Raw genomic sequence first — 19529 nt, 5'->3', positions numbered from 1 at the left:
GGTCATGATCCTAGGGTCCTGGGATCCAGTCCCGGATCAGGCTCCCTGCTCTGCGGGGAGTCTGCTTCTCCCTCTGCCCCTTCCCCCCCACCGTGTGCTCACATGCTTGTGCTCTCTCCCCTCTCCCCCTCTTGCACGCACACATGCACACATACAAAAATAAATAAATAATTTTTAAAAAAATAAACATTTGACCACTCTCACACTTACTACACACACATAACCAAGGTCTTTTTGCTTCTCTTTCCAGATGATCTTCAATGAGGGCAATACGAAACTCATGATTTTAGTCCTTTTATAAATGCAGTTCTTTTAAAAGGAGGTTGATTATTAGTTAGCATCCCTAAAAGGCTGTATATTTTGCCAACCTTTAACACTGGAACTGAAAGTGTTACGGATTGTAATAGGCCCCTACTTAGAACCCTCACTTAAAGGGGCTCTCTGCTCAGGTAAGAGCTTCATTGAGAACCATCAAATCCTTAGCACAGGAAAGTTTAAGGCAAACTTTCCACAAGGCTTTAATTCTCACTTGATGCCATTAGTTTATTTTGCTGTGGTAGTTCTTTCACACATTTTAGCTCTTAGGGAACCAGTACTGACATATTCTTGTAAAAAAATAGATTTGCTTCAGAAGATATTTTACTCAGATAAAGTGAATGTAAATTTGGTTTTGTTTTCAATCTCCATATAGAGATTTTAAAGGTCATTTATGTTGTGTGTGTGTTGGGGTGGTATTGAGGGACATTTATTCTTTTCTTTGCTAGAGCCATTCTTATATTTAAAAAGTGAATATTAGGAAATAATGGTATCCAACCCTTTATAATGTATACTTGTGTTATCTCATAATGTTCCATAAGACATGTCATGGGTTATCAGGCATAAATTATTGTGCTTTAGCTTTTTGGAGTTCTTCAGTAAGACGGTAATGCTGTCTTACCCATCACTAAAATATAATTTTAAAAATCATGTTCTTATTTCTTAATTTCAGCTGCTGGTTTGTAATAAATATTGATAATGCTGATTAGCTATAGATTTCATTTTTATTTTATTTTTTTTTAAAGATTTTATTTATTTATTTGACAGAGACAGAGACAGCCAGCGAGAGAGGGAACACAAGCAGGGGGAGTGGGAGAGGAAGAAGCAGGCTCATAGCATAGGAGCCTGATGCGGGGCTCGATCCCACAACGCCAGGATCACGCCCTGAGCCGAAGGCAGACGCTTAACCGCTGTGCCACCCAGGCGCCCCTATAGATTTCATTTTAAAGGGAGGGTTTGCATGCATAATATCACTAATATTTTCATCCAAACAGTAGTAATTTGAAAGCATACACTGTGTATATATTTTCATTAGGAACTACAAAAACAAAGATGAGTAAGACCAAATCATTTCTCCTCCATCCTCTTTTTTTTTTTTAAACATTTGGAGGTAACTGTAGATTCACATGCAGTTGTAAGAATTAACACAGAGAGATTCCATGTACCTTTCACCAAGTTTCCCCAAATGGTAACATCTTGCATAACTCTAATGCAATACCACTAACAGGAATTTGACATTGATACAATCCATTGATCTTACCCAGGTTTTACCAGTTTTTATACTCTTGTGCATGTATTCAGTTTTATGCAATTTTGTAACACGTAGATTTGTTTGACCATCACAACAGTCAAGATACAGAAAAGTTCCATCACAAGGATCTGTCATGCTGCCATTCTGTAGCAATAACCACCTCCCACCTCCCCAAACCCTGGCAACCACTAATCTGTTCTCCCCTTATAGAATTTTGCCATTTCAATAATGTTAAATAAATGGAATCGAGCAATATGGAAAATTTTGAGATTGACCATTTTTACTCAGCATAATTCTATTGAATTTGCCTGTTTGTGTGACTATTTCTGTATTCTCTATTCTGTTCCACTGATATATGTGTCTATCCCTTCACCAAAGCCACATTTCCTTTATGATTGTAGCTATATATAAAGTCTTTGCATTAGGTAGTGATTCCTTCCTCCTTTATCCTTCTTAAAATTGTTTTAGCTACTTTAGATCCAATGCTTTTCCATATAAAGTAAAAACAAACACACACACAAAACCCTTGTGTGGATTTTGATAGAAAATGTAATGAATTTACTGATCAATTTGGGGAATCTTCTGTCCTCTTTTAAAAGCCCCAGATATTTTGAAGCTCATGTCCTAACAAAAAGCTCCCTCTAGCCTTCCTTATTGTTATCAGCGGCTCTCACTTATGCAGTGATATCTTTAGCTCTGGTTTATTCTTTGTCTCAATTCTTTTTCTAGGTCTTATCAACACAGTGAAGAGGGCTTATTACAGCTTTTGGGTTTCTTTTTTTTTTTTTTTTTAAAGATTTTATTTATTTATTTGACAGAGATAGAGACAGCCAGTGAGAGAGGGAACACAGCAGGGGAGTGGGAGAGGAAGAAGCAGGCTCACAGCGGAGGAGCCCGATGTGGGACTCGATCCCGGTATGCCGGGATCACGCCCTGAGCCGAAGGCAGACGCTTTAACGACTGCGCTACCCAGGCGCCCCAGCTTTTGGGTTTCTTAACCACCTTTCCCAAATTGACATTTTTCTACATGCTGTCACATCATTTTTATGTTTTACTGCACCACCTGGAAATCTGTGTATTGGGAAACACTCTTTAACACCCAGTTAATTTACTTTAGCGCATCACTTCACCAGTTCTTCAACTGTATTAAAAACTTCTTTTCAATAATGCTGAAACAATAGAATATCAATAGGCAAAAAAAGTAAAAAGATTCTTAACTCATACTTCATACCTGTTACAAAATTTAATTCAAAATGGATCAGAGACCTAAATATCAAACAACGGTGATGGGCATTAAGGAGGAGACTGGATGTAATGAGCACTGGGTTTTATATGCAACTGATGAATCACTAAACTCTACCTCTGAAACTAATAATACAGTATATGCTAATTAGTTGATTTTAAATAAAATATTTTAAAAAATAATACATCTAGAAGAAAATATGAGGAAATACTTGTAATTTTGGCTAGGAAAAGATAAAATTCATAAATTGGACATCATAATAATTAAGAACTTGTACTCTTCAAAAGTCAGTGTTGAGAGAATACAAAGCAAATTGCAGATAGAAAATATTAGCAAGCCGCACATCTGATAAATGACATATCCAGAATAAATAAAAATCTCTTAAAACTCAGTATTAAGAAAGCAATCCAGTGAAAGCTTGGCAAAAGACTTAAGTAAACACTTTACTGAAGAAGATATATACATAGCAAATAAGCACATGGAAAGAAGCTCATCAGCATTATCATTAGGGAAATACAAATTAAAAGCACACCAGTATATCTCTACATACCTATTAAGATGGCTAATTTTTAAAAATTGATAATACCAAATGTTAATAAAGATCCAAAGCAACTAAAATCTTATATTGTATGTGAGAATACATACAGCTACTCTTGAAAACAGTTTGGCTATTTCTTATAGCTATATATGCATTTACCATATGACGTAATAGTCCTACAAGTAGATATTTATCTATGTGTAACGAAAACCTTTATTCAGACAAAAGCCATAGAGAAATGTTATAGTGACTTTAGTAGTAATTGCCTCAAACTAGAAAAAAAACCTTTAAAATGTCTCTCAGCTGGAGAATGGATAAATGTGGAATGGGCAAAATGGGGGAAGAGGGTGGGAGGTACCGACTTTCAGTTTGGAATGAATAAGTCACAGGAATAAAAGGCACAGCATTCGGAGCGCAGTCAATGATACCGTAATAACAATGCGTGGTGACAGAGGGAAGCTACCCTTGTGAGCACAGCACAGAGAGAAGTTGAATCACTGTGTTGTACACCGGAAACCAACAACATTGTGTGTCAACTATACTTATATTAAAAACAATTTTTCAAATGTGGTACATTCACACTGGAATACTACTCAACAATAAAATGGAATGGATTTTCAAAAGATGCAACAATATGGATACATTTCAAATGTATTATGCTAACTGAGTGAAACCAGACTCAAACAGCTACATCGTATGATCCCACTTATATGACATCTGGCAAATGGAAAACTATAGGGACAGAAAATAGATCAGCGGTTGTCAGTGGCTGGCGCTGAGAGGCAGGGATTGACTACCAAGTGGTACCTGGAGGAATTTGTGAGCCAAAGGAATTGTTCCATATCTTGATTGTGATGGTGGTTCCATGACCATGTACCTTTGTCAAAATTCACAGAACTATACACTAAAATGGTAAATTTTACTGTATATAAGTTATTTCCAATAAACAAAAATAAAACCCACTTCCAATTCAATGCTCTTAACGTTCTGTCATTATTCATATACCTATTAGGTTCTATTATTTACATTTGATTCCATGTCATTCATAAATAAGTTCCTTGTAAGTATTTTTAACTCATTTACTCTCTATTTTTTTAACTTTTAATTTCAGAATCATTGTAGATTCACATGTAGTTTTAAGATCTCTCCACAAAGAAATCTCATGTATCCCTCACACAGCTTCTCCTCAATAGTCACATCTTGCAAAACTACATAGTACAATATTACAACCAGGACATTGACATTGTCAGAGTCAAGACACAGAATATTTCCATCCATAAAGGTCCCCCTTGTTGCACTTTTATAACTACATCTACTTCCCTCTCACTTGCACCACCTCAGCCCCTGGCAACCACTCATCTGTTCTCTTATTCTATAATCATGTCATTTCAAGAATGTGATAAAGATGGAACCATACAGTTTGTGATTTGGGGATTTTTTTTTTTTCACTGAGCATAATACCCTGGAGATTTATCCAGGTTGTTGAATCTACTGATAATTCATTTCTTTTTATTGCTAAAGAATATTCTCTGATTTAGATGTATCACGGTTTATTTCACAATTAACTCTGTTTACTTCCAGGTAGACATAGAAGTCTAGGTTTCCCACTCAGAGTGTGTCCAAGAGTGAATGAGTGATGGTTATTGATGGGTAGGGGTAAGAGCCCTAATTCTCTAATAGCTCTCAATTGAGACCTTCCTGACCCCGAGAGCTATGTTTGTATCATAACTGCTTCCCAGTAGCCATCACTGACACTGGATGCGGAGGGCTTGTTACCACCTGCAGTGATGAAAGTCCTAGCTCTCTACTTAGTTTCCTCTGATGCTACCATAATAAGGGGTAGGCCTTGCTGGAAGTTTAGTCTAATCTCTTGGCCTTTGCTGGAGCCACAGTTTTTTGTGTGTTTTTGTCTGGAGTGGGGTGATTGTTGTTTAAAAGTTTGCTGTCATACTAGTCTGTCTCATTTTTGGTTCTTTGGCTGAGAGCAGACTTTGGAGCACCCATTGGCATTTCCAGTTTGCTTGATTCTACAGCTTTAAGTCTGAAATACATGAAGCACAAAGAAAACCCAGGGAACTCTCCACCATGTCATTCTTTGAATCCAAATATTTCTAGCTGGTCTGCTTTCTTCTTTCCCCTATTCAGCATCTTCTTGTATTTGCTTTATATAACATCCAGCATTTTTAGTTGCTTTTAGTGGGAAAAATAGGGGAAAGATGCGTACTCTGTCTTCCCAGATGCAGAAGGATTTTCCTAGTCTATTCTCTTGGGAAAAACTCTGAATACAGTTAAAACCAAATGTCTTCTTAATCTGTGTCTATATGGGGTAATCTGATTTTCTGGAGAAAAAAAAGATCATACAATTACATAACCAATCATTTAATTTCATTAATGAAGAGTTGGTCTTTGCCTTTCATTTTACATTTCTCTCTAAGTTCTATTTTTCTCTTTTTTTAGATAACAATTTCCTAACTTCTCTTCTCTCTTTGAATCTCTAAAGTTTTCTCCATGTACTCTGCTCTCAACTGGTAGCTTTATTCATTAATACTGTATTTTATCCATTCTAAGTATAAATATCTAAGAACATCCATAAATGAGTACATGTCTTAGAATTAGTGGTGCCTAACAATCACTTTCAGCAGGCGACCATCATAAGATAGTTGTCATTGGTTACATTGGACAGTTTTAGCTATTCATACTGTTATCACTTCTCTAAATCTAAAAGCACACTTAATAAGCTCAAAATAATATTATAAGGGGTAAAAAGGGTGGAGTGTTTAATTGTCGACATTTTATCTTTCTTGGCAGTATGTAAAATAAAGTTGCGTCTTACAATTTACCATGTCTTACATTTGATGAAGCATAATGTATTATGAAATTATAAACAATCTGAGGTGTCACCCCATTTGTTCAAATACATATATCTACATAGATAGATGGATAGACAGAGAGGTAGATGGATACTTCAAACACATGAGGTGGCTGGGTCATGGAAAAGAGCTTTATTTATATTCACAGAAAGACAGCATTCAGATTAACATTACAACATCTGTCCCCTATGCCCAGCAACTCTGTAGATTGGCACAATGTGAGCCAGATGGAGAAATTACCTACACAATTGGCAGATTTCATTTGGTAGGGGAAGGTATTAGAAAAAAAGGATTTTTTTTTTTTGCATTTATAAAGAGAAAAAAATAATCCCTGCCCTCTCTCCTGAGAGAGTCTTTTGAAGATATAATGGAAAGAATCTGTACTCTAGTTCTTTTGTATATAAATGAATCTCTTTAGGGGCCAAATAAGTTCAGTGTGTCCAGCATTCACAACCTAGAGATGTCACCAAGGGCCTGGGATTCATCTCTTTTGAAGTATAAACACCTAGGAGGATAACACTAAAGTCTTATGGAAATCTCTGGGATATTCAGTCACTTTGGGCCTATCCCATGATGTAACCATTTGGCTCTTGGGGAGATTATGGATTTATTAGCTTTTGGTGAGAGCAATTAACTTCATCAGGGAAACAAATGACTACAGATCTAATCTAAATGTTTCTAGACAAAGTGAAAGCAAACATTCTCTGTATTTATATTATATACATTTCGATGTTTCATGGACTTAAGTCTTTGTTGCAGAAACACTGAAAAATCCAGGAAAGATTTATTTTCCCACAGTTACATAATGGTAAAATGAGAATCTTTCTGTCTCAATTTCATCTGCAGTTCCAAGATAGAACATACGAATTTGTTCTAGTGCCAACTTTATTTATTACACTGGGAACTCTGTTTCCTAGAACCTCCCTAACCTGTATATTTCTACCTTAGATTTGGATAAGAGAGGAAATCTCATGAAATTAGGGAGGTTAAAGGGAAATAGTAACCATTACTCTTGGAAGGACCTAAAAGTGAGAGGAGTGACAAAGAGATAAAGTGCTCAGCTTTTGTTCATTCTACCCTGTTCCACATCAAACTCTTCTTCCCAACTGCTGATCCTGGGGACAAGCAGAGGCAGTAGGCACACTGAGACCCCAGCTTCACACAGACCTCTCTATAATTCCCTTTATATTGTCTTTGTAAAGCAGTTGAACTTGCTTGGCTTCCCAGATGTCCTTTGCACCAGTGATTCAGGAATGACAGTTTGGTGACATTTCTGTGATCCTACAACACTCCCCTCTGTAAGTTCACTTTCCCAGCAACTCCCACTGTCACGTAAAGCAGGGATGGGCAAATTATCTACAGCCCCACTGCCTGCTTTCCTTTTTTAAAATGAAGTCCTGTTGAAACAGAACTATGCCTATTTGTTTATTGTCTATAGCTGTTCTGTGTTGCAGACGAGAGTTGAGTAGTTGTGACAGAAAACTTATTGGCCCACAAAGCCAAAAATATGTACTATCTGGCTCTTTGCAGAAGAAGTTTGTTGACCTGTGGTGCAAAGTATAATTCTTACAATAAAGCCTGTATCCCACATGGTTCTTCCTTCTGGACTGAATCCTTACTGATGCCACCTAACCAGGACAAATAAAGGAGGTGGCTAATCATTGACCTAGTAATTCTTTGTTGACCTCCCACTACCCACCAATTCATCCTTCTGCCTATATTTGCAATACTATCACCTAATGTAAGCGATCAGCATCTTCCAGGTGAACTGGAATCACTTTTTTTTTTTAAGATTTTATTTATTTGACACAGAGAGAGAGAGAGCCAGCGAGAGAGGAACACAGGCAGGGAGAGTGGGAGAGGGAGAAGCAGGCTCCCAGCGGAGGAGCCTGATGTGGGGCTTGATCCCAGGACTCTGGGATCACGCCCTGAGCCAAAGGCAGACGCTTAACGACTGAGCCACCCAGGCGCCCCTGGAATCACTTCTTAACTGACTTTCCTGCTTACATTCCTGCCCCCTCCTTTGCTCAATCCATTCTACGTATAACAACCAGGAAAATATTAAATTGTAGATCAGATCATTTCCTCCCTAGCTTAAAACCTTTCCATTAGAATAAAATTCATTCTTTTTATTATGACCTCTAAGAATTTACCTGATTTTTGTCTTTGCTCTCTCGTCTCAGTTCCACAAAGGAACAGGAAACAGAATGTTGCAGCTGGGAAACTCAAATACTTTAATATGGTAGGAGGATAAAATATGTGGAAATTTGGAAAGTGATGACACTGGAAATATATGAGGGATCAAAGTGAGAAGGACTTAGGGACTTAAACGTTCTGAAGAACTTGAGCAATACATGACTAGATCAAAAATTACATGAGCATTTTTAAGACCAATTAGTTGCAACTAAACCAACTTTTCTTATTTTAAATAGTTGATGTTTTAAACAATGGTTCACATTCATGCTTGTAGTAGATGTTTTAAGTGACCCACTCTTTCCGTCAGCCTTCCTCTGATTTCAGCAACAACTGCAGTGGACAGTTCCTGCACAATACCACCTTTCTCTTTCAAAAGTCTCTCCACTCTGGATTCCCTGCCTCAGTGCTTTCCTGGAGGCAATAGGTCTTTCAGCCTTGGACAGGGAACACTTAAACTGTCCTAACAGGCAACACTCAAGTATCTGCAATCCGACTGTTATGCTTTCAACATATTTACTCAGAGTCCTCCTCTGTCCACAGAGGTAACCAGCTTGAGAACTCATCTTTATTGGTTTTTCTTCTTTTACTTTCTCATTCACCCTGCTCATTCATTCTAAATTCCTGGAATTTTCTCCCAAATAAACTATCTGCACCCAAGTCCCTGTCTTAGTGTCTGCTTTAAGTAGAACCCCAAAATGACATTCATTTTTTTTATTCAAGAACTATTAATTGAGAACCTTGTGCAGTGTGTTAAGAAAAAGTCATTAAAAAGACATGTCACATAATAGTGGCAAGTGTTCTAAGTATAATTACAAATCTATGGGACAAAAAAGAAACACCAACAATGTTAACACTCTTTTCTACATTCTGTAGCCATGTCAGTTTTTTTCCCTAGTCATTACACCTGACATGAGGTGGTTTTCAGCTAATCATAGAATTATTATTTGTGCCAAGATTTCTTATGTCATTGCTGTGCCAAACTTCTATGAAACTAAATAATCTTCAGCTATGAAAGAGGAGAAAAGAAAATGTATTAGGACAAAAGGTTTACAATTGGATTTTGCTTTTTTATATTTTGCATTTCAAGATTCAAGACTGGTGGTGGTTGGTGGTGGTATTTTTCCCAGAATTTTTTTGTTTTGTTCTTACTCTCCTTCCCTTCCCCTATATGCCTTAATCTATTTTTTTCTTCTGTTCAGTGATGACACTAGACATATGCCGTGTTGAGATTAGCATAGCATAAAACATGTCTTTTAATTTTAGAGTTGTTGTTTCTGCCTAATTGCCTTGGCAAATGGTGTTCTACTATTACATTTTTCCCCACCTTTTATTGATATAATTACTGATTAAGGAGAGGAACTGAATTATGTCAGTTTCAATGAACTAGATCCATAAGACAATTTGGACATAAAGAAGTGGTAATCATTATCTAATTAAAAACAAAAGCTTCTGAATCCTACACTGACTACCCTTTCTCCTCACTCTGTAGCACATGATTTCTTAGTAGAGAATATAAAATTTTAAGATGAAATTAATGGGTAAATATCAAATGACCGTTTGGTAATTTCTAAGACTACCAGTTTAGATGTACATGCATATTGCCACAGCAAGCCAAAATCTAAGAGGAAAGGTGACTTTCCTCATCTTATTAGCTGCAGGAGAACAGGGGCTGTGTCTGGCTTACATGATACATACTAAGAAGCTTGATAATGACTGCTGGTTCTCAATGTGCCCTCACAAGGTCGTTGTGAGCATTCTTTATATAAAACAATGCATATAAGATTATTGAGTACCAAGTATATATATATATATATATATATACTTGCATATATATATGCAAAATAAATGTTTTTTTGGTATCCCCTATTTCTTGTTTGGTGATTAAAGTATCTATCACTGCTCTCTATTGAAGGTTAAAAGTAATTCTAGTCCATGAACTAGTTTAGGTAGGATACAAAGATTTAGACCCCTTTTGTTGTGCAATAAGAGAAAGGTTTTCATTTTTGAAGCCCTCAAAGACTTCTAAGTAAATAGTACTTTAATGGTTCAGGACACGATGTCATTAACAACTGCGTTTCTGTGTGCCTATAGGCAGGCTACATAATTTGAAGCTATTCTTGCTACCTGTAATGTTCTGTTTATACCTTTTAGCATATAAAGGCCTTTGGCATATCATTGATAAACTGACAATTAAAAATTCTTAATTTTAAGTAAGGGCATTCTGGAAATTCAGATACTGAAAAGTAATCTACAAATTTTTCTGATTTTCTTACTGATGATAAGGAAATAACCTTATGTCTATTTACTTGAATATTTTAAACTGGGTCTCAGAGAAAAAGTTTGAAATTGATTCATTATATTAGTTTTGTTTAGTATTCAGAATACTTTAAAATCACATTACTGCTATAGTATGCCACTCTTCAAAAATGGATTCTCTTAAAGTTATTTTGGTAGCACAGTAACAGCTTATTCCTAATGCAGGATAAATGGCAAAATGATTGTTGGTAGAGACTGAGTTCAATATAAACATTGTAAGATGGTACGGTGCTTCAGAAAGATATGCATCCTTTGGGAACACAAAAATACGTCTTTTAGATGACTAAACTGTTGATAAACTTTGATATGAATATTTAATGACCAAAAAATTAATATTTTTAAGGTCTGTAATTTCCTCATAAACATTGTTAGAAAAATTGGGAGAAAAAAACCAAAACTTTCAAAAAATTTTATTTAGCATTAGAAGAGTGTTAGATTCTATCAGAAATTCCAACTGGAGTTTGAGAGGTTATTTCATGCTAACATTACTTCAGTGATATGCATGGGTATTTTGACATGTGATTTGTGCCCTGAAGGTACTTGACAGCTTGTAGGATTTCGATTTTTAACACTCACCTCTGATCACTGAAAAATCTGAGTTATGGTCCACACAGCTGCTTGCTAGAAACATGTCTAAGACCCCTTAGAGATTCTGTGAATTGTTATACTAAAATCTTTGTTTGCCTCTGTCCCTAGTGCACTGGGAAGAAAATGAAAACAAAATAACATACAAAAAAAATTTCCATGACTCTGGTGTTTTCCCTGGAAATACAGATATGATTTTTTATTGCCTTCTACTTAGAGAGATTGTTGCAAGGGCAGACAAACCAGGCTAAAAATATAACCTAGAAAAAGTTATGTTAAAACTTGAAATTTTGCTGGTTATTTGGGTTGCAAGTGCTAGTAAATGATCAAGGATTAGTAAATGATTCTCTTGTTTATGTAACCTTTCTTCAGTTGTTATGGGTGAAGGCCCCTCTAAAGGATCCTCGAAGATGATTCAGAGAAATAAGCTAACTTTCTGAATAATAAGATAACAAGAATTTGAGAACTTCCCTTAGGCTGAGGATGAAAGGGGATTTGTTTGCTTTCTGGAAGCAGGTGGCTAAGATTGGTGGAAGAGAAAATTAAAGGGACTGAATGCAGACAGTAAGAGCAGTTCCCACTTGTTGTTGTTATAGAAAAAGAATTTCCCCCAAGGGAAACACCTCTTCATGGTAGACATGGGTGAGAGACTTAATATTTTTTTTAAAAATGTATTCAGTTTAAGGGGCACCTGAGTGGCTCCGTCAGTTGAGCTTCTGACTCTTGATTTCAGCTCACATCATGATCTCAGGGTCATGAGATAGAGCCCTGCATCAGGCTCTGTGCTTGGCTCGGAGGCTGCTTGAGATTCTTTCTCCCTCTGCCCCTCCCCTGCTCACTGGTGTGCGGCATGCTCTCTCTCTCTCTAAAATAAATAAAATCTTTTAAAACATGTATTCAATTTAAAATTCTTAAATTTTAGAAGAAAAAAAATGGAAGTGAAACTAAAGGAATTGTTATAATTTACTGAGATTTTCTAATCTGGTTGGTGAGAAGCAGCACTCTTCCAGATCTTATATAAACCCCAAGAACCTCTAATCTATTCTTTTGGGAGGGGAAGGAGAGAGAGTTCCTCTTCAGTACTCCATCTTGAGAGCACTAGTCACCTTGGTCTCCATGGGTTTCCAACTCCGTCTTCCTAATTCACGGAGTCCACAGGATTCTGCCGGAGTTCCCATTCTCTGTGCTGCAGTCTCCCAACTCTCTCAAGGCCATAAGCTGTGGCAGGCATAACAGAGCCCATCCCATTTTCTCCATCTCTCAGTGATGACTGTCTTTCCTGCCTGATGTACGCTATATTTCAAACCATTATTTCAATACATTTTGTCCATTGTTTGGTTGTTTTAGGTGGGAGAGTAAACCCTCCCCATTATTCTACCTTGGCTAGAAGCAGGGGCTCCAAGTTGATATTTATGAAAATAAAAGATTGTTTTTCAAATTGTGTTGTTGCTGTGGATGGTTTAGCATTGTTTCTTTAACTGCTTCACTAATCCTCTACCTTTTAAAAGACTAATTGAAGCATTAAATAAAATATTAGATGGTGAAGGGGCACCTGCAGGGCTCAGTCAGTTAAACGTCTGCCTAACGTCTGCCTTTGCTCAGGTCATGATGCCAGCGTTCTGGGATGGAGCCCCGCATCGGCTCCATGCTCAGTGGGGAGTCTGCTTCTCCCTCTCCCTCTGCCCCTTCCTGCACATGTGCTCTCTCGCTCGCTCTCAAATAAATAACATCTTTTAAAAAAATTAGATTGTAATGCCTTGATGAAAGATGCCAAGTAAGTATTGGCAATTTTAAGAAAGATGATTTATAGGGCTGTGACATGCATATATTCTGGTTTTAAAATAGGCCATGATATCTGTATTTGCCTTTTTTGAGCCTAAAGCTGAACACTGTAATGCTCCTCTTGTTTTTGTGCAGTGTTCATATAGCGTACAAGCCTATGTTCTACTAAAGCAACATATTCATGATATGCTTTCATCATCAAGCACAGGGTTTAGTAAATAGGAGACACTTCATAGGTGTTTAATATACAGTTTTGAGAACTGTATATTATGAAATTTATATGCAGTTTTGAGAACATAACAAAATTAAAATTCTTGAAAACATACTTTAAATACTATTTAAAGAAAGCTACATCAATACGCTTTTAATGAAGTCTACCCATCTCTGGGAATTTTGCAAGAACTAATTAGTAGCACATGTATATGCATTAGAGATTTGCGGTCTTTCCCTTGTATATTCACGTATTCATTGTACCATTCGTTTGGCCAAAACTTGTCTTATTACTTTGTCTAGATGCAGGAAGCTCAGAAACGTCTTCCTGTCTGCCTAGGAGGAACACACACACACACACACACACACACACACACACACACACACACGTACTGATTAGCATATAGTATTGTCTCTCAATCAGTTGCCAAGTATAATAAGAATTAAGTCAATTTGTACAGGCAACTTAAAAAAGTACAGTTACTTATAGAGTTCTTCAAGTTTTTCCCCTCTCCTCCTCCTCCTCCTGCTTCTTACAGTCCAGAGGTCTTTTGGTTTTTTTATACCTGTCATGGCATGAATTCATAGGAAATGAGTTCCAGTAGCTCAGACTCCTCTGTGTTATTTCTCACAAAGTGTGCTTCTCTCGGTGGAGCAGGCTAGCATTTCAGTTGATCCCAAGTACCTCTCTCTCTGGTTTCCTTCTTTTTCTGATCATTTTCCTTTACACGTTCAGGAAGCTATCTTGGCTCTTTAATGCTTAATATATGCTCAATACAACATTAATTTTCTTGGCAAGAATCATATCCTTGTTTGTTTACAACAATGCCAGTAGCATTCTGGGTAACGCTGTAGACTCTTTCAGTTTTGCAGTGGTAACATTTGTGGGGCATTCCTTTTTTGAACAGTGCCCATTCCCTTGATGTCCACAATGACACCTTTCTTGTAGGTTCACATGTATGTGGCCACAGGAACAACTCCATGTTTTCTAAAAGGCCTATAGTACATACACAGGTGCCTCTCCTCTTCCCCTTTGTGTTGGCCATGCTGGCAAATTACTGACAGATGGTGGTTCCGGCCAAAAAGCCTTCAATTTTATTCTTACCACTAACTCCAAAATGTTTTCTTCAATCATTAAATTACAAATATAAAAACCTCACTCCAAGCAAGAAAGCATAACAATCACATACATGCATCTTAGCTCTGTTGAGCTCTTCTTTCATCTACTTTCTGATAAACTGCTGTTCGTAAATATTGTATCAATGTCTGTTGAACCCACATGATGCATCTGTTAAAAATTGATTTAACTGAGATACATAGGGTGGAGTTTATCTTTCCCTTATTTTATCTTTTAGGAAAAATCAATATTTTATTATTTTAACAAGGGTTAATTGGAAAAAAGTCTTTATGCTACTATTCCTAGAGAAAAGATGTGTACGGTGAATATATGAGACCAGTACAGAAACATAGAAATGGTACACACAAAGTTAGCAATCTCAAAATGAAAATACTAATTTGAAAACATATATGCATCCCTGTGTTTACTGCAGCATTATTTATAATAGTCAAGATATGGAAGCAACCTAAGTGTCCATCAATAAAAGAATGGATAAGGAAGCATATATGCAATGGGATATTACGTAGCCATAAAAAAGGATGTGATTGTGCTGAGACAACATGGATGGACGTAGAAGCTATTATGCTAAGTGAAATAAGTCATATTGAGAAAGACAAATCCCATATGATTTCAGTCATATGGAATCTAAAAAATAAATGAAAAAATAAAAAGCAGTATCAGACCCATAAATGCGGAGAATAAACTGATGGTTGTCAGAAGGGAGGGGTCTGGGGAGGCTGGCAAAAAGGGTGAAGTGGAATAGGAGATACAGGCTTCCAGTTTGCAGTGAATAAGTCACTGGAATAAAAGGGCAGCATAAGGGATATAGTCAATGATACTGTAATAGTGTTGTATGATGACAGATGGGAGCTACACTTGTGGTGAACACAATATAACATATAGAAAAGTTGAATCACTATGTTGTACACCTGAAACTAATGCAACGTGTGTCAACTATACTCAAAAATTTTTAAATTATTCATTAATATCTTAAAAGGACATGAAAAATGAAAAATGATTAACAAAATTAAGAATTTATTGCAAAATACATATTTGAATTTTTTAAAACTTAGCAATTTTAGCACAGACCTACTGTCAGAATTTGTACCTCCAAATTATTGAAATATTTTGATCCCTAAAAATAAGTTTAGGTCATTTGTGCTTAAATTGTAACTTCATATTTTATATACAAATTTGATATCTAACAATACAGGATAATTTCTCTCAGATAATGTATTTTCATTCTGTGCTTCAAAAAGTAAATTTGTGGGGCACCTGGGTGGCTCAGTCGGTTAAGCGTCAGACTCAGTTTTGTCTCAGGTCATGCTGTTGCAGTTGTGGGATCGAGCCCTGCTTTGGGCTCTGTGTGCAGTGCAGAATCTGCTTCAGATTCTCTCTCTCAAATAAAATCGTAAAAAAAAAAAATTTTTATTCCAACTATAACTGTAGGAAGTATAAGGAAAACATTACAGAATAAAAGCATGTAGGATTTGGTCTCCATAACATATAAGTAAGTGAAGAAACTGCTTAATACTGGTTGAGTCAGTAACTCAAGAATTAAGTTGACAAGAATTGTGAAGAGGGGCGCCTGGGTGGCTCAGTTGGTTGAACATCTGACTCTTGATTTCTGTTCAGGTCAATGATGTCAGGATTGTGAGATTGAGCTCTGCACTGGGGGTGGAGCCTGCTTGAGATTCTCCCTCTCTCTCTGCTCCCCCAGCCTCACCCCACTGGCATACTCTCTCTCTCTCTTGCCTCAAAAAAAAAAAAAAAAAAAAAAAAAAAAAAGAGAGAGAAAGAAAGAGAAAGAAAAGAAAGAAAAAAAATTGTGAAGAAAACTGTACAAACTCTGGATTCAGACACACTTGAATTCAAATTTTGGTTCTTTTGCTAAATTTCTGTGTGATGGTGTGTAAGTTATTTAATCTTCCTAACTCAGTCTTTTCATTTGTAAGATAGGGATAATAATATATGAATTTCAGAGTTGCTGTGATGTTTAATGACTATAAAGCCACTAATACGTGGCTTAATAGTTATTACTACTAAATTTTAGTTATTACTACTAAATTCCTGTCTCTGATAGTAGTAATATCATTTTTTTTCCAGTTTACAGACTTAGCAAATCATCTTCAAACTAAGTATAGGAAGGTTTGCTTGGTTTTGTTTTCCTTTGCATACCATTATTAGTAGATCAAGTTTTGGCAAGGAGGTTTCCTATTAATATAATTTCTTGGAATTGTTTAACACATAAAAAATGTCATTCAAACACAGAGGTAATTGTATTGTAATTGAACATAACAAAGAGTAGAGATTTGAAAGTGATGTAGACTTCAGAAATTTCCTGCGTAAGAAAACTGCCAGCAGGAAGATGGTTTATTTTAGGGATGTTATCATTTTAAATCATCTAGGCAGAACTCAGGCGTCTGAGAAGTATCTTTCCGTGAATTTTCCACTCTCAGAGGTTTATATCGAGAGAAATAGTTCTGCTTTCTTATCAATGACAGTATCCAGTTGCTAAAATATAATTACTTGAAAACAGTCTTCAAGAGCTATTTTTCACTTTACAGGAAAAAGAAATGTCTATGCTATGTCCACTTACTTACACATTAAATAATAAAATTCCATTAAGAAAAGTAAAAAATGCTTGGTCACAAAAATCAGTCTTTGTTCTGCACATCACTTCATTTTATTTTAACAAATTCATTGAGACAATTCACATACCATGCAATTCACTGATTTCTGCTTATTACTTCTTGAACAAGAAATACCTAAGCCCATGCAAACTAAGCTTCCAAAGATAAAAGCTAAATATATATCGAATACTAAATCCATTTTTAAAAAGTATAAAACAGTAGGTACACAGGAGGAGACAGATATTTACAACTTTTTTTTTCCCTTCCAGGCATTAACATTTAGAGGAAATAGACATATGTACACAGGTATTTAAAATATTGAAACCTGTTATATATAACAGAAGAGAGATAAGATATTAAATGATTAATAATCAACTACATGACATAAAATTGAGTTAGGAATTTGAGGGAAGAATACATTTCACACTAGGTTAGTCAGTGAGAATTTCCTAGATGAGCTAAGATTTATGTTGGGGGTTTAAAGAAGATAAAGGGGAAGGGAAATGTTCCTGGGTAAAGATGAAAGAAGGCGTAAAATCATGAACAGAAGCAAAGAAGTGGGAAACAGTAAAATGCCCTCAAGGAACAATGTGAAAAAAAAATCAGTTGGAGTGAAGTGTTCCTCTTGAAGAAAGCTACAGTATATTCTCCAACTAGGATATTCCTGAGTAAGGTTGTTAGCCAGCACTTCCACAAAACCGCGGGATATGTAGCATAGTTTCCTGAAATGTTGCATTTTTAGAGGAGTTAATTAATTGAAAATATGACTTCTGTTTTTAGAAACTCGGATATGCAGATACATTAATCTTCTAAGTCATTTTTAAGTGTTCCACAGCTCCCACAAAATCCACACCTATGGGCTCATTCTCCTTAAACTTTTAAGAAGTCATTTTGTGGACAAATCTGAGTATCGAGACTTGAAGGAGACACAGCTGATGAGATCCATTGGGTTCTGCTTGTGGAAGAACCTGCGAATCAGATAAATGAGTGAACTTCACTCAGTAGGAGTGAGAAGCCTTTGAAAACAGCTAAACAGCTGGGGAAACATGAAAAATAAAGTATTTTAAGAAGTTACTAACGCTACTTAATATACAGGATGGATGAACAAGGAGAGATTATAGGCTGAGTCCAGCTTAGAAGACGCAAATACCAATGATTTATTGAGAGTTGCACTGTTCTGAGAGCCAGTTCCAGATCTGATTCATAAAAAACTGTTTAGGGCCCTTTCTTACTAATTTAAAAACAAGAACTCCTTGTAGTCAAAGAGAAATACTACAAAGGCAGTAGCCTTGCTTTTAAGGAAACACAGTGACACTAAGTTAGTGATAGTGCTATGTTATTTCTAAAGTGCACTAATAAAAAATATTAGCCACTGATAATCTGTCAGAAAAAAGTGCCTTCCAAATAAATTTTATCAGATGTCATTCAAGAAATGCATCCCATTTTATATGAGAAATTAAAGTACACTCAATCATAAACTACCCTACGTCACAAATGTTCATCCGATCATCTATCTTTTAAGAAAAATATCAATGTTCTGAAATCATTCTCAAAAAATTAGGGATTACCTCAAAAGGTGGTTATGTTTTTGAGGACTACCGTTCTTGGTGGAATATTTAATAAGTGGTTTAGTTGTGGTTCCTTAGCAGAATGAAGAGGTCTCGGAATGGTAAGAACCACGAGGAAATAAATGGCAAAGTCACGTTTCTGGACCGCTGCTGTAGCCACATAAGCCTTCGGCCACATTTAACTCTCTCCATTTCTGCAGAGAGTAAAACATTCACAGGAAGTAAAGAAGCTACCATGAGGGTAAAAGGTCTTCGGGCCCCACCAGGCCTAAGTTCTCCTTGATGAGAAGTCTGTTATTTTGGGCTGTTACTCATCTTCTTTGGAGCATGGAAACTTGATTCATAATAATAAGTAGAACCTCAATTTCTTGAAGCTGCCGGGACAACACATACTCTGGCTGTTCTTCACGAATGCTCACAACGTGATGTAAAATCCCTGGTTGAAAATGTGAAATGTTTTTATACGTTTCTGAAGAATGGTAACTACCTAGTTTAAATGCTTCTGTGTTCACTTTCCACTCAAGTCATCCAAGATTCAAACTTCATAACCCCAAAGCATATATAGCTGGGAGTGGAATAAAATGGGCTCGGGGTGCCTAGGACCAGTTCTGTTCACGTTAGGAACGAATCGGAAATAGTTTCTCCTCTTGATTCTTCCCTGGTGCTTCTCTTCATATGGTCTTTCCAGAAGATATAGGTATTGTTAACTGCTGGAAATCAGTAAGTGGGCTATTAATATCAAAGGGATATTCAAGTTAAAGAAGGTTTTATATGCAATGGATATATTGATAGGGCACTGTTAGGTACCAGAGGACATTGCGAAATCTGTTATATTTCTGTAGTCCAAATATTTAAGGATCAACTATAGAAACATATTATGTAAGAAAGAGTTATAAACAACTGT

Source organism: Ursus maritimus, unplaced genomic scaffold, assembly GCF_017311325.1.
Source record: "Ursus maritimus isolate PB19 unplaced genomic scaffold, ASM1731132v1 scaffold_8, whole genome shotgun sequence".
NCBI classification, from domain to species: Eukaryota; Metazoa; Chordata; class Mammalia; order Carnivora; family Ursidae; genus Ursus; species Ursus maritimus.
This window is presented reverse-complemented; position numbering follows the sequence as displayed.